Source organism: Hylobates moloch, unplaced genomic scaffold (assembly GCF_009828535.3).
Source record: "Hylobates moloch isolate HMO894 unplaced genomic scaffold, HMol_V3 SCAFFOLD_15, whole genome shotgun sequence".
Classification (NCBI taxonomy): domain Eukaryota; kingdom Metazoa; phylum Chordata; class Mammalia; order Primates; family Hylobatidae; genus Hylobates; species Hylobates moloch.
In genome coordinates, this window is record NW_026652290.1 from 31,006,780 (window position 1) to 31,022,152 (window position 15,373).

The 15,373-nt window shown below is 43.6% G+C and overlaps 1 long non-coding RNA gene across 1 annotated transcript in view; it reads right to left on the bottom strand.

Annotated features, from left to right (window-relative positions):
* LOC116483215 (uncharacterized) overlaps positions 1-15,373 on the bottom strand; it is a 265,660-nt gene that overhangs the window by 130,795 nt on the left and 119,492 nt on the right. The window contains exon 2 of the long non-coding RNA XR_009210017.1: positions 7,324-7,412. This is a non-coding gene — a long non-coding RNA (uncharacterized LOC116483215). The remainder of the gene's footprint in view (positions 1-7,323; positions 7,413-15,373) is intronic.

Below are 15,373 nucleotides of genomic sequence, written 5' to 3' on the forward strand. Positions count from 1 at the left end.
GGTAAAAGCCTTAGCATGCACATTACATTTCTGTGGTTCCTCTCAAAGATGTATATTCTGATGTCTAGTGAGTTCTGATGCCTGGGGAAAGCCTGACAGCAATGCATGTATAGTTTTCATCTCACACAAGAAAAAGAAAAATATAAACAAATATTGACCTGTAGTTAATGATATGCATACTGAAATGTGTAGGGTCATATATTTGCAACTTCTTTTGAAATGTATCCAAAAAAAGAAATGAGGAGCTTCTCTTCCAGAAAGCTGCAGTAGATGTACTTGTCCCATTGCTTCTGCTAAGCGCCACTAAAAAGTGTGGATGTTATATAAAAAACATGCACAAGAAGACACTGAAAGATGGAGAGAGGACAGACTCTCTAGAGATCTTGAGACTGGAGGAACAACATGGTGGAGAGTGCCCTGGTTTCTTTCTGTCTTGTATATCCCAGATATATAGTTGAAGAAGCTGAACTCAGAAATTCCAAATGAGACCAAGAAGGACCCAACAAAAGCCTGCTCTCTCCAGCCTAAGGAGATGGACAGTGGCAGCCCAGCAAGACAGAAAAGCTTTAGGCAATAACCACTCCACTCTAGCCAAACACCACTTAAAATACCACAGCCCCACCCCAATCACAGAGGCCAGGTGAAAAGCCTTGACTTCCACCTTCACCAGCCTATGTCAAGGCACCCCAACCACCCTGCCCACTCCAACCCCACCAGGGTGGTGTCTGAGAAGGCTGGGAAGGGAGCTGAGACTTTCATCCCTGCCCAATGGTAACAAGATCCCCCACAGTTGGAGTGGAAAACATAAGGGAGCCTGAACTTCCCTCCCCACCCAGCAGGAACGAGGTATTCCTCCCCTTCTGCCATGGTGGTATCGGGAGAGGCCTAGCAGAGAGCCGTAACTTCTACCCCACCAAGCAGTAAGAGAGAGAAGCCTTCTTCAGGGGTCAACAGAGGCCAAGAGGGGGACCTGGGCTTCCACCTACCCCTAGACTTGACAATAATGGGGCAGTGGCCTCCCTCCCCTCGTCACTCCCACTTCACTCCCCCAACCCTACCATCTTCTCCTACTGGGGCGCTGTCAGATAAAGCCACTTAAAATGGAAGATTAAAGTAAGATCCAATCTCTTAACATAACACTCCAAATGTCAAGGTTTCAATTGAAAATTGCTCTTCAATTTTCCAGGAAGACCACAAACAGAATGGAAAAAAGACAATACATTCTAACACTGAGACAACAGAGATGTTGGAATTATCTGATAAATGTTTTAAAGCAATCATCACAAAAATGCTTCAAAGAGCAATGACAGCATTCTTGAAATAAATGAAAAAATAGGAAATCATAGGAAGGAAAGATAAAATATAAAGAAGCAGCAGAAAATGGAAATTCCAAGACTGAAAAATAGAGTAACCAAAAATTTTTTAAACCCAGTGGAGGTGCTCAACACCAAAGCAGAGACAGCACAGGGAAGAAGCATGGAACAAGAAGATAGGACAATAGAAAACACCTAATCTGAACAACTAGGAGAAGGTAGGCTAAAGATCAAAATGAACAGAGCCTCAGGGGCCAGTAGGGCTATAACAGAAGACCTAGCTTCTGCAGCACTGGAATCTGGAAGGGGAGGAAAAGAGGACAGAACTAAAAAAAAATACTCAAAGAAATAATGGCTCAAAATTTCCCAAATTTGGCAAAGGACATTACCCTAGAGATTTAAGAAGCTGAGCAAATCTCAAACATAACAAACCCAAAGAAATTCACACTAAGACACATCATAGTCAAACTCTTGAAAGCCAAACACAAACAGATGGTGTATTAGTCAGGGTTCTCTAGCGGGACAGAACTAATAGATAGATGTATATATGAAGAGGAGTTTATTAAGAGTATTGACTCATCAATACATAAGAGTATTGATCCTAAGATGAAGTCCTACAATAAGCCATTTGCAAGCTGAGGAGCAAGGAAGCCAGTCTGAGTCCCAAAACTTCAAAAGTAGGGAAACCAACAGTGCAGCCTTCAGTCTGTGGCTGAAGGCTCGTGAGAGCCTGGCAAACCACTAGTGTAAGTCCAAGAGTCCAAAAGCTGAAGAGCTTGGAGTTCAAGAGCAGGATGCATCCAGCATGTCAGAGAAATGAAGGCTGAAGACTCAGCAAGTCAAGTCCTTCCACGCTCTTCTGCTTGCTTTTATTCTAGCCTCACTGGTAGCTGATTAGACGGTGCCCACCCAGATTGAGAGGGGGTCTGCCTCTCCCAGTCCACTGACTCAAATGTTAGTCGCCTTTGGCAACACCCTCACAGACACACCCAGAAACAATACTTTGCATCCTTCAATCCAATCAAGTTGACACTCAATATTACCATCATAGATAGACACATAGATAGATGATAGATAGATAGATAGATAGACAGATAGACAGATAGATAGATAGACAGACATATGTCTATATGACATATTTTATTAGAAACCATGGAAGACCAGAGTACTTTCAAGTGCTGAAAGAACTGTCAATCCAGAATTCTATATCCAGCTGAAATATCCTTTCCAGTGAAAAGGTCCTTCAGGAATAAAATGGAAATCAAGGCATTCTCAGGAGAGGGGAAACTAAAAGTATCTGTCACCAGCAGACATACTATAAATGAACAGCTGAAAACAGTTTTCTAAAGAAAAAGCAAACAATAAAGGAAGGAATATTGGAACATCAGTAAGGAAGAAAGAACATATTAACATATTAACATAATAGTAAGCAAAAATATTGGTATGTACAATAGACTTTCCTTCTTCTCTGGAGTTTTCTAAATTATGTTGACAGTTGAAGTAAAAATTATAACTATCTAATGTGATCCTAAATATATGCAGAGAAAATATTTAAGCAATTATATTATAAACAGAAAAGATAGTGGGACGTAAAGAAAGGTAAGTGCCCTACACTTCACTTGAGCTTGTAAAATGATGGCACTAGAAGATTGCATGTCTCAATAGATGCAGAAAAACATTTGATAAAACTCAACAAACGTTCCTGATAAAAAGTCTAGCAAACTAAGGATAGACGGAAACTTCTTCAACCTGTTAAGGGAACATCTATGAAAAGCCTATAGGTAACATCATTCTTAATTGTGAAAGACTGAGTGTTTTCCTCTTAAGATCAGAAACTCTCACAAATTCAACATTGTACTGAAGGTGCTATCCAGTGCAACAGCAAGAAATGGAAACAAAAGAGATTGAGATTGGAAATAAAGAAGAAAAGCCATCTTTATTTGTAGATGACATGAGCATGTATGGAGAAAATCCTATGAGAAAAAGACTACTAGAACTAAAAATGTGACTTTAGCAAAAATATAGAATATAAGGCTAATGTACAAAAATCAATTATGTTTCCATATACTTGCAATGAACAACTGGAATTGAAATTTTAAAAATACCATTTATAATGGGTCAAAACTTATAAAGTAGGGCAAATGTGATAAAAGATAGAAAGATCTATACATTGAGAATTATAAGGTAATTGCTGAAATAAATTAAAGAAAACCTAAGTAGTTTCATAGGTCAGAAGACTCAATATTTTTAAGGTGTAAATTTTCACCAAATTGATCTTAAAATAATTTGAATTGTAAGTTCTCATTAAATTGATCCATAAATTCAATGCAATCTTGATCAAAATCTCATAAGGGTTTTTTTTTTTTTTTTTGGTAGAAATTGACAAACTGATTCCAAAATTTGAATGGAAATGGAAGGGACCTAGCACCGTCAAAACAACTTTGCAAAGGAAGAACAAAGTTGAAGGACTAACATTGCTTGATTTTGAGACTTGTTATAAAGCTACATTAATCAGGACAGCGGAGCCTTCTATTATTGGCATTGCTTATATGGAAGCAACCAACAATCCTTCCCTCTCCATAATAATGCTCCTGAAATCGAGAGGTAGAGTCTCATACTCTTCTCCTTGAAACTGGTCTGGCCATAGCGACTTCCCTTCCTTACAGAATATGGCAAAAGAAACTATAGGATGTGTAAGCTAGGTCACAGGAAACTTTGCAGCTTCTGCCTGGGTCTCTTGAAACATTTGCTTTTGGAAAAGCCGTTCTAGGGTAAGCCACTACTAAGAAGTCTGACTTTCCTGAGAATGCCGTACTGTGAAGAAGTGAAAACTAGACACATAGAGAGGAGGTAGGGAGAGAATTAGAAGCTCAATCATTCCCCAGCTGTTCCAGCCTACTCCACTGAGGTGCTAGATATGGAAATGAAGGAGTCATATGGGGCCTTCAGCCTCCTTGAGCCTCCAGATTGCTGCTCCAGGCATCATCCAACTGCAAATGCATGAGAAACCCCAAGTAAGAATTGCCCAGCTGAACCTGACCAACCTCCAATATCATGAGAGATGATAATAAATTGTTGTTTCAAGGCCAAAAAATAAATCAAGACAAACATCAATGGAACATTAGAATCAAGAGTACAAAAATACACTGATTTTTGACAAATACATAAAACAACGCAGTAGAGAAATGTCTTTTCAACAAATGTTGAGGAAACGATTGGCTAAACACATGCAAAAAAGTAAACTTTGCTCCACGCCTCACACCATATTTAAAAATAAGTTCTGGGCCGGGCATGGTGGCTCACGCCTGTAATCCTAGCACTTTGGGAGACTGAGGTGGGTGGATGGCCTGAGCTCAGGAGTTAGAGACCAGCCTGGGCAACATGGTGAAACTCCGTCTCTACTAAAATACAAAAAATTAGCTGGGCGTGATGGCACGTGCCTGTAATCCCAACTACTCGGGAAGCTGAGACAGGAGAATCGCTTGAACCTGGGAGGCGGAGGTTGCAGTGAGCCGAGATGGTGCCATTGCACTCCAGCCTGGGCGACAGAGTGAGACTCTGTCTCAAAAAATAAATAAATAAATAAATAAATACATAAATAAATACATAAATAAATATAAAAATGAGTTCAAAATTGATCATTACAGATTGGAATTTCTACAGCTTCTAGGAGAAAATTGTTGTGACTTATGCTAGGCAAAGATTTCTTACATCAAAAGCAAATCTGTAAAAGAAAATATTGACAAATTGGATTTCTTTGAAATTAAAAACAAAAGACATTGTTAAGAAAGTGAAAGAACAAACTACAGGCTTGAAGAAAATATTTGCAAATCATATACCTAATAAGGAACTTGTATCCAGAATACATAAAGAACTCCCAAAACTCAATAATAAGAAATCAAACAATCCAAATAAAAAAAAAAGGACAAAATATCTAAACAGACAATTCACCAAGGAAGAGTTATGAATGACAAACAAGTGTATGAAAAGCGTCCCATCATTATTAGTCACTAGGGAGATGCACATTAAAATCACAACGAGACACCACCATGCACCCATTAAAATGAGTACAATAGAAAAGACTGACCTTAGGAAGCACTGTCGAGGATGCAGCTCAAAGGAATCTCTCATACAGTGATAATGGGTTTTAGAAATGACAGGGCTGTCATTGACCAAATCTTTTCCAATCCTAGTAAAGGTATTACTGTCTAAATTTCAGTCTTCCTCTTCATAGGGCCACGGTAAAACCAGCTTTCCAGTGTCTCACAAGGGTACCCCCAACAGCAGTGAGCTTTGTACTTTAAGCAATCTGGGGTGGCTCTAGCTTAGAAACAATCTTTCTGGTGTTTTCTTTGAGGCACCAGACAACGAAGGCCATGAGACACAGCCTATTGTGTGTTCAATGGTCTGTCCAGCTCTCTTGGATTTGCTTGTTGGTTCCTTTAAGGTGTCTTGAAAGGCAGCACGGTGCCCAATTAAATGAAAACCAGGAAGGCATAATGCACCACGACTATCAGCAATCAACTCTAGACAGTTCGTTGAGGATAGAGCAAAACTTTGTGTTTCAGCAAGTGCTTTTCTCTCTGCCTCTCTGCCTACAGTTAGAGGAAGGGGCCAGGTTAAGGCCAGGAAAGATTCTGCTTTAGCTGATAAAGGGAAAGCTCTGTGCCAGGAACCCTGTGGTTTTCTGTCTTTGGAAGTTCTCCCCTCCGGGGCTCAGGAGGAGAGATACCTTCCTCCAAAAGCATCATATCGCCTATTGCCCAGAGGAAGCAATTCTCACACATCCCGGCCGGGAGACCCTGATCACCCCGGGCTGTGTACTCGATTTCAGGCCAACAAGACACAAAGTTTTCTCTCTTAAACGTTTTAACAGTCGAGTTCCATGCTCCGCCTCCTCGGGCTTATCCTGCAGGGATAGGCGGAGGGAGGCAGCTTCTAGGCTGGGGTGGGAGAAGCACCGGCGGCGCGCGGTGCGGTCGGTGTGGGTCCGGGAGCGCAGCGCAGCGCAGCCCAGGCAGCGCGCGGCCTCGCCGTGAACTTGACCGCCGGCGAGGCTGGGCTTCTCGGGCGCTGGAGCCCCAGCTCCTGACAAAGCCAGGCTGCCGGCTCAGCTTTGTGTTGTAACAGAAAAGGCTGCCTTTTACCTTTCCTAAAAACAATTCCCGGGATCTGTTAGAGGGGAGTTTCAGTCACTCTGAAATGACCAGCGAAATCTCTTAGAGCCAAAATCAGTCAACGCGGAAAAGACACTCCAATTTTTAAAACCAATAGGTAGTTGATAAATGGAGCTGTCAGTCTAGAAGCCCCGTGGGCCCAGCGTGCTTCTGCAGAGCCGGGTATTTTTAGAGTCAGCGCTCTCTGAGATTCCAGCTGGTCGACCCGGCGGGGCTCCTGTTGGCCTCACAGAGCATGTGGCTTTGCGGGATGTGATGCAACCCCAGAGTGGGCTTAACTGATGCTAGGCACCAGGCTGTAGATCCAGAAACCCCGGGACACACAGAAGTCCAGCTCTCATCCCTCATCCAATTTCACTTTTTTTTTTTTTTAACCCTCAAAAGATCCAGATGCCGTTTTAGGGGGACAGGATGTATTGATTTATAAATGGAGCAATCTCCTAATCAAAATAAACATCATCCAATCATGCTCACAGGGTGGCAAATTAGTGGCAGCATATTTTGTTTTCTTTAGCAGTGATCCATGATTGATTTATGGATTAAAATGTGCCCTATGAAGTACATATATGTGAACTGTCTCCCTAAGCAGTTCCTGTTTGCCTCTGTGCCACATGCCTGGCTGAAGGAGAGAATTGTTTCTCCTCCAGGCAGGAGCTGTCTGCATGGCTCCTTGGGCTGGGATAGTGTCTGCCTAGGGCTGCTTTCGGCTTTGTCTTCTGCTCTGTCCTCTAAGCTCAGCAAAAGGCCTATAAAAAGGGAGGCCGACTCTCCTACACATCCACAGGGCCCCCAAGCTCTTCATCTGTGAAGTGGGACAATAATGCTTGTCTTACCAGTCTGATAGTGTTCTTTTGAGGATGCAGTTAATGAAGGATGGAAAAGATGCCGGTGACTGCAGCCTTTGTTTATCCACTTTGCTTGTCTGTGAGATAAAGGAGATGATACATCTTTATCAGTAATGCTTCAGTTATTTTATTTTTTAAAAACTAAATTGCAGTAAGCATTATAAAATATTACAGTTATTACTTCTAGAATGTGGCTACACAGGTATTTATGTTATTCTCTGTGTTTTTCTGTGTCTTTCAAAGTCTTCTGATCCAATAAAAAGAAAAGAAGAGACAAGAAGAAAGAGGAGTTATACGAAATCTGGTACCCTTCACTTAGACTTTCTCTGGTTCTATGGACAGGAAAATGCTCACGAAACCCGAGTCCTGTAGGAATGAGAGGTATGACAATTGTTCATGATATTTCTCTTCCTTCCGTTGCTCTGAGAATTTACTAAAATCCTGCAGCAGGTTTCACCCCTACGCTCAACCCCATTTGTCTAAGGCAGCTGTTTGCTCGCCAGGCTGATTTGCTGGTGGGATAGGAATTTTCTAGCTGAAGAAGGGTAAGCCCAGGATGATGTCATTTATAATATTTCACTTCAATCTCCTCCTCACTCCCCAAAAATCCCTACCTGTGCCAAATAGGAACATACACCTGTAGGAAGAGAAACTACGATCTCTAGTCATTAAAAATGTGCTTTGTATGTTGCAATCCCAAATGCTCTTGGGCTTAACAAAAACACAGTGCAAGACTCACATTGACATTGACATTTCCACTCCTCTAACTTAAAAACAGCCAAACTAAATTAAGTAACAACAACAAAAGTTGTTTCCCACATAGTCTGACCAGATCTTACCACCAGTCTTCAGCCTAAAACAATTTTCATGCTTGAGTTATTAACTTATGAAAATAGGCACAAAAGGGGGAAAATGTGCACAGATCCTCACTACATTATTAGTCATTGCTACAGCTGAATGCGTTCTGGTACAAAGGCATGTTATTCTGCCTGCCAGTATCTCGGTTTTGAACAAAATGCAGCTCACTAATGGGTTCTGCCTCATATACCTTTCTGTAATCATTACGTTGCCATTCTCTGTAATTTATCCTGTTTTTCATGAGGAGTGTGTCCATTAGGCGTGCGCACACACATGCACACACAGCTTTTAAGTCCCCTTTCATTTGTGGCTGAAAACAAAGGTCAGAGAGCTGCCAGTCATTCGGGGGAAGCACCACTGCACCGATTGTGATAATATTTGGAAAACAGAGTGGTGGATGTGGTGGATGGATGTAAATAGATTCCGAAAATCTAGTGAATTGAGGGCAGCAATATGAGTACATGAAGGGGATCTAGAAGCAGACTGGCAAAGGTGGAGACGGAATGGGAGAGTCTGACCTGTCCCCTGTTGATCTCTTTATCTGGGAGGGGCAGTGCGGGGCTAACATCTTCCTGGACCAGACAGAGACATCTTGCTCACTTGCTGAGTAGTCTCAAGTTTGGGGGATGAGCTCCAAGATTCCGACAGGAACCCCCTTTTTGCAGTTTCTGGCTTGGGCTCAGAGGTGCTACCCCAAGCCAGTCTGAGCCAAGTGAATAAAGGAATGGAGTTTTGAGCCTATTGATTTTTGCTTCTGTAAACTCCAGAATTAGTTATAGCAATGAAGGCTTTTGAGTGTTTACTTTTGGAAAAAAAAAAAAAGAGCAGGCAGGAAAATCATTGGGAAAAAATATGGATGAGATATTTTTTAAAAGCTTGACGAAGATCAAGGTTTTCACAAACAAGTGTGAATCACTACTAGAACCAGCTCCTCACAGATCAGAGGTCTGCAGGGGGCCGGGGATCTGGCAAACAGGCCCTTCGTGGGCAGGGAGCTCCCCAACAATTCTCAGCCAGCAAGAGAAGCCTTTGGCATCGTCCTCTTGAATTAGGATAACAGGATTCTCCACCATACACTTGCCTGGTTAGGGAGGCAGTAATTGTGAACCGAACTTGTTCTTTTATCCTCTTTGAAGTGTTAACGAATGCTTTGATTTTGCTCTTTTCTCCTCATTAAGACAAATATGGCTCCTTTTTGCCCCCAGGAAGTTAATCTCACCTCCCAAGCCAACCAGGCATCCTTCTGCTCAGCTGAGTACAATCCCAAGGAGGTCCTCTCCTGTCAGGTGGCAGAAACGACTGCCTTGCCAAAGACCCCTCTACCAGGATTCTGACCCAGGCCCAGGTGCAGGGAATCTCAGTGCCTCACATTGTTCTGGGAGCCCAGGGTGCATCACCATGGAGCCCCAGCTCACGTGACAACATAACGGTGTTTGCAGTAATTCTCAACCCTAGATATCCTGTTCACTACGAAACACAGGCATGTTAAGTTTCCCTGATACTGTCCTGCAGAGGCTAGCAGGCTGCACAGAATTTAGGAAGACAGAGCCCCTCAAAGATCTGGAATCTTTAGCAAATATAAAGCCAAATCCTGCCCACAGCCTTCTTTTACCAGAGACAAAGCAAAATGGTTTGCCCAGAGCATCACTGCCAGACAGTGGCAGAACTGAGTCTAGAAGTGGCCTTGCTTCTCCCAGCTGACATTGAACCCCTGAGGCTCATCTGCCATCAAACTCCTACCTGCAGCCCTCACTTCCCCAATCCCAGTGCCAGGGCAAAGTCAGTGAGATAGAAATCTGCAGACTGGAGCGTGTGGGTTACTCAGAGGCCACTGAAGGTGGAACAGGTCCCTTTTGCACTGTCTTGCAACCAGAGGGGAACACAGGCCAGTGGGTCAGAGTGCTGGGCCCCAGAGTCACAGACAAAGGGCGTGGCCCACGGGGCCCGGTGAGGACTTTCCTGCAGATGACTACAGGCTGATAGAGAGCTGGGAGGCCAGGTAAACTCTGTCGGGTGGGCAATGGGAAGGTGGACAGAGTAGTGTTCTTGAGAAAGAAATTCAAAGCTGAGAAAACCTAACCCCTCCTATCTCATTCCTTTTAGGCATAATCCCCACGGGCAACAGGCTCAGTGTCTGGCTAAATGTGTACCTCTCTTTCGAATCCCTCCCCCATTGACGAGGTTGGTATCACAAATTAGACCCTCTCCCCTATTTCTTCTTTTCAACAATCTTAACCATTTTAAGTGTACAGTTCAGTAGTGTTATGTACATTCACATTGTTATGTGACCAATCTCCAAAACTCATTTCATCCCCCAAAACTGAAATTCTTATGGATTAAACAACTCTCCATTCCCCAGACCCTGGAAGCCACATTCTTTTTTGAGACAGAGTCTCCATCACCCAGGCTGGAGTGCAGTGGTGCGATCTCAGCTCACCACAACTTCTGCCTCCTGGGTTCAAGTGATTCTCATAACTCAGCCTCCCGAGTAGCTGGGATTATAGGTGCACACCACCACACCTGGCTAATTTTTGTATTTTTAGTAGAGATGGGGTTTCACTATGTTGGCCAGGCTGGTCTCAAACTCTTGACCTCAAGTGATCTACCTGTCTCGGCCTCCCAAAGGGCTAGGATTATAGGCGTGAGCCACCGTGCCTAGCCCACCATTGTGATTTCCATCTCTATGCAGTGGACTACTCTAGGTATCTCACATAAGTGGAACTATAGTGTATTTGTCCTTTTTTGTCTGGCTTCAGTCACTTAGCATAAAGCCTTCCAGGTTCTTCCATACTGTAGCATATAGCACTGTTTCCTTCCATTTTAAGGCTGAATAATATTCCACTGTATGTACAGACCACATTTTGTTTATTCATTCATCTGTGAACACTTGGGTTGTTTCTACCTTTTGGATATTGCAAACAATACTGCTATATTTGAATAAGGGTGTGCAAATATTTATTCGAGATCTTGCTTTCAATTTTTTTAATACACACCTAGAAGTGGAACTTCTGGGTCATATGGTTGGTCTATTTTTAATTTTTTGAGGAACTGCCATCCTGTTTTCCACAGTGGCTGTAGCATTTCATATTCCCACCAAAAGTGCAGAAGGGTTCCAATTTCCCCACAACCTTGCCAACACTTGATATCTTCCGTTTTATTGCTATTAGCCATTCTAATGGTGTGGGGTGATGTCTCATTTTAGTTTTTATTCGCTTTTCTCTAATCATTAGTGATGCCAGTCATCTTTTCACATGCTTTTTGGCCATTTATTAATATATATCATCTTTGTAGAAATGTCTATTTAAGTCCTTTGCCCATTTTCTAATCAGGTTATTGTTGCTGAGTTACAGGAGTTCTTTATCTTCCCACTCCCTGGACCTTTTTTGTTTGTTTGTTTGTTTGCAACTGAAAAACTAAAGGCTCAAAGAGGCAGACGGCCTGCTGAAGCCTTTGCCCAGGGGCTGCTTAGCAGCAGCAGCAGGGAAAAACTAACCCTGGCTGACCCTAGCTTAGGTAGCAACTACAGAGCTCTCAGCCCATTCTCCCAACCACACAGTCTCAGAGCAAATACTGTCCATCAAATGCACCCTCTGTGTTCAAAGCCTCATGTGCCAAATTGCTGTTTGAAAACCAATGGCAAACACTGGTTGCAGAGAACCCAGAAGCATGTTGTATCCACTTTAATGGTGGTTCCACTTTCATATTTTTTCTCCCCTCTAAGGAAAGGGAGAGAGAAAAAACTATTCGTGGAAAAAATATATTTAAATGAATCAGCGCCAGGGAACCATTTGCACATCTGTTCTTAACAGGTTTCAGCTGAAACTACTGAAAATATACATAGATCTGTTTATGTGGAACCAGTTAAATATGATAAGATTACAACTTGGAGAGTAACTATGGATTTGGTGGTGGAAAAAAAAAAAAAAGCTCCTCCACACTTGGTCTCCGCATGCACTCATAACATTTTACCACAGATGTGTTGAGGGAATCAGATTTGCTGCAAATGGAAAAGACCTGAAAATTTGAGATTAGCTGCAAACAAACTCAAGATGTCCCCACTGCCTTTCTGCAGCACATAATTCCTGCCTCGTCTCTTAATCTGGGCCCAGTCCTTTGTTATCAGAGAGGAGACTGCAGCCAGGGAATCACCCGTTTCTGAGTGAGTCTGTCTTCACTCCTCCAACTAGCCATTTAGGAGGAAGACAGTGTGCACACTGCTTACACAGAGAATGCACAGTTGTCTTCCTTGCAGTTTTCAGCATCCCAAAGGACACCATGGTCTCTTGAGGTTGTGCAGGCAGCAAGGAGGGAGTGTTGGCTGAGGGGCTCCCAATGGAGGCCCTGTGCTCCTTCTGGAGTCTTTTTCTATGTAGTACTCACAACCACCCTATGAGGTTGCATTGTCACCCCCCCTTACAGAGATGAGCAGATTGAGGCTCCAGGCTCTAGGATAATTTGTCCAGGGCCATGCCGATAATTAGACGCTCTAAAGGAAGAAAGATGTTTCCTCCCATCTAAATATGCCTTAACAGGAGCATCACTTGAGCCCAGGAGTTCAAGGCTGCAGTGAGCTATGATTGTGCCACTGCACTCCAGCCTGGGCAACAGAGCAAGACCCTTCCTATATTAAAAATAAATAAACAAATAATACGTGAATAAGCCTTGAGGCAAGGTCATGACTCAAATATCCACAGGGTCTAGCAGGAGCAGGAGTGAGGGGCCCTAGGCAGCTAATATGGGGCCATAGCAGACTGACACTGGGGAAAATGCAGACATTGTGGCCCAGATCTTCTGGTTTTTGTATAGAGAACAAGAAATCACTACATTTTTGTATGATGGCTCAAATATTGAAAACAAACACAAAGCACAGCCCCTGCTATAGTTTGCAATCTCCACTGTGGGTCCTTTGCTGCCCCCAGCGGTGGGAGGAAGGGGCTGCACTGGCTTTGAACCCCCTCTGGTTGGGGACTGGGCATCTGACCATCAGGATCCTTGCCTCCTGGTGCAAGAGGTGTCTGTCACAGGCCACAGGCACCGCAGCTCATCACCCTCATCCCAGTGTCCCTTCTAAACTTCATTAGACTCCTCAACTCTGGCACACTGTGAAATGTATATTCATCTATAAACATTTCTCTAATAATTTATCTCAAAAAAGTGACATCAGTCTCTAAAACGCACCACAGGACACAGGAATGGCAGTCTCATGGCCTCAAAAACAATCAGCCAAAATTAATATCTGACAATACCTCCTCCCACACCCCCAGGGGCCGGGCTGTGATCCGTAAGGTTTTCATTCTTGCTGGACCCCATGCTGTGAAAATGCACCTATTTTTATTCATCAAAATCATTTTCTTTAAATAAGCAGCCCAGCAGAAAACAATTGTGAATGGCAGCTTCAGTACATTTGGAGTTTTGGAACAAAGACAATATTGCTCACACTCTATGACCTGTTCAATGATACTGAAGTTTAATTAAAAAAATATTAACATACTAAACTGACAACAAGGAAGGTGCAACATTGGGGTTTTTTTGAAAAATCAGGAAAGCAAAATATGCTTGACAGATTGTCTCAATTATCAATTCAATGTGACTTAACATTTGTCTTTTGGTTTTTATTTGAAACTTTCAGTTTTGAACTAGTAGGGCAATAATCCAAGCTGTATGGAACCAAAGTGGGGAGGTTGGTGGCACTCGGAGGGGAAGTTGAATAGAGGGGCCCCTATTGGCCCCTTAGGGGGCTCAAATATCATCCTGGGCAAAAGACCAGTTGTTTTCTTAAAGGTCCCACTAGAATTGGCTACTGTTCTGGGCTCCCCTAGAAAAGCCCTTGAAAGGGTATTTTTCTGAGCAAGAAACATGGTGATGCTTCCACCACATGACTGGTTTAAGACAGTCATTCTAGTGGACCTGATAAGTGAGAGCCAATTATTTTGAAGCAATAGAGTAAGTGGTGTGTGGGCAGCCACTGAATATTTAACCCAGCCTGAGATTCATTAATTATGAAAGACTTTTCTTCTGAGATGATGCAATAATAGAATAGGAAAATTTAAGTGCTGAAAATATGTCAATGCACTGATTTTAAAGAAGGTCGTCTAAAGCAGCAAAAAGTGATCCACATCCTTTCTGGATAGTCTGTAGGACATGTCATGTCAGTTCATGTCCTAAAGCCCCATAAAAGAGAGCCATTTTCCCCCAACCACAGAGCCCTGAGATCTGGCCAGAGGTCCCATGGTGGAAGACTCACTCCCACTGTAGCCTGTGAAAGAGGAAAGCCACTGGCCCTCATCTTGGGGACCCATGAAGACCCAACTCCCACTTGGAGCAAGTGAGGGAACTGCAGGGTATTGGGTGAGGCCTGCTATACTTCCTACAGGCTTTGGGTCTTGGAGGTAATGGTACCAGTCTCACAGTGTGGGAGTTGGAGCGTCTGCTTCCACCCTGAGAAAATAGGTATGGGAGCAGGTCACAAGCTAGGACAGTGCCTCGACCTCCCTGAGGAAAAGACCAGAATGTATTCAGAGTCCAGGGTCCAAACCAGGGGTCTGGAGTGGCAAATTTAAGGCCTTGAGGCTGGACTGGACCAGTGCAGAGTCAGGGAGCCACAGCTGTGATCTCAGGGAGGTGCTTGTCATGCACAGGGAGGAGGCTGCATTCTGTTCTCAGAGTGACAGAAAGCCACTGTTGAGTTCCAAGAGGGAGAAGCACATGGCTCAATGTGCCTTTCCCAAAGGTCATGCCAGATCTCTCTGGAGTAGGAGTCTGGACAGGTAAGAGTCTGGACCGTGGGCCAAGTGGGAGACATGGGATGGGAGACAACAGGATGGACTCTTGAGACATTTCACAGATAGAGCCAGCAAGGCACAGAGAGGCACTGGGTGAGGAAGGTGAGGGCAGGGCCCATGGATAAGGCACCTGAAACCCCTGGTTTCCCATTTAGAGGAAGAATCCAATAATTCCTACCCGTCTGAGCTGTTTTGAGGACAGAGAATGGTGCATGCCATGAGCGGCTCACAACAGGGCTCCAAGGAGTGAGGGTCTGACTGTGCTCCTATTACTTCCTTTTGTCATCGCAAGCACAGATGATGGACATCTGTCTCTAGCCATGTTACTTCTGACCCCCCAGCCCCAGCAAAGCAGGAAGTGGGGCCTGGGAGAAGAGGGGTGACAAGGCGGGTTTGAA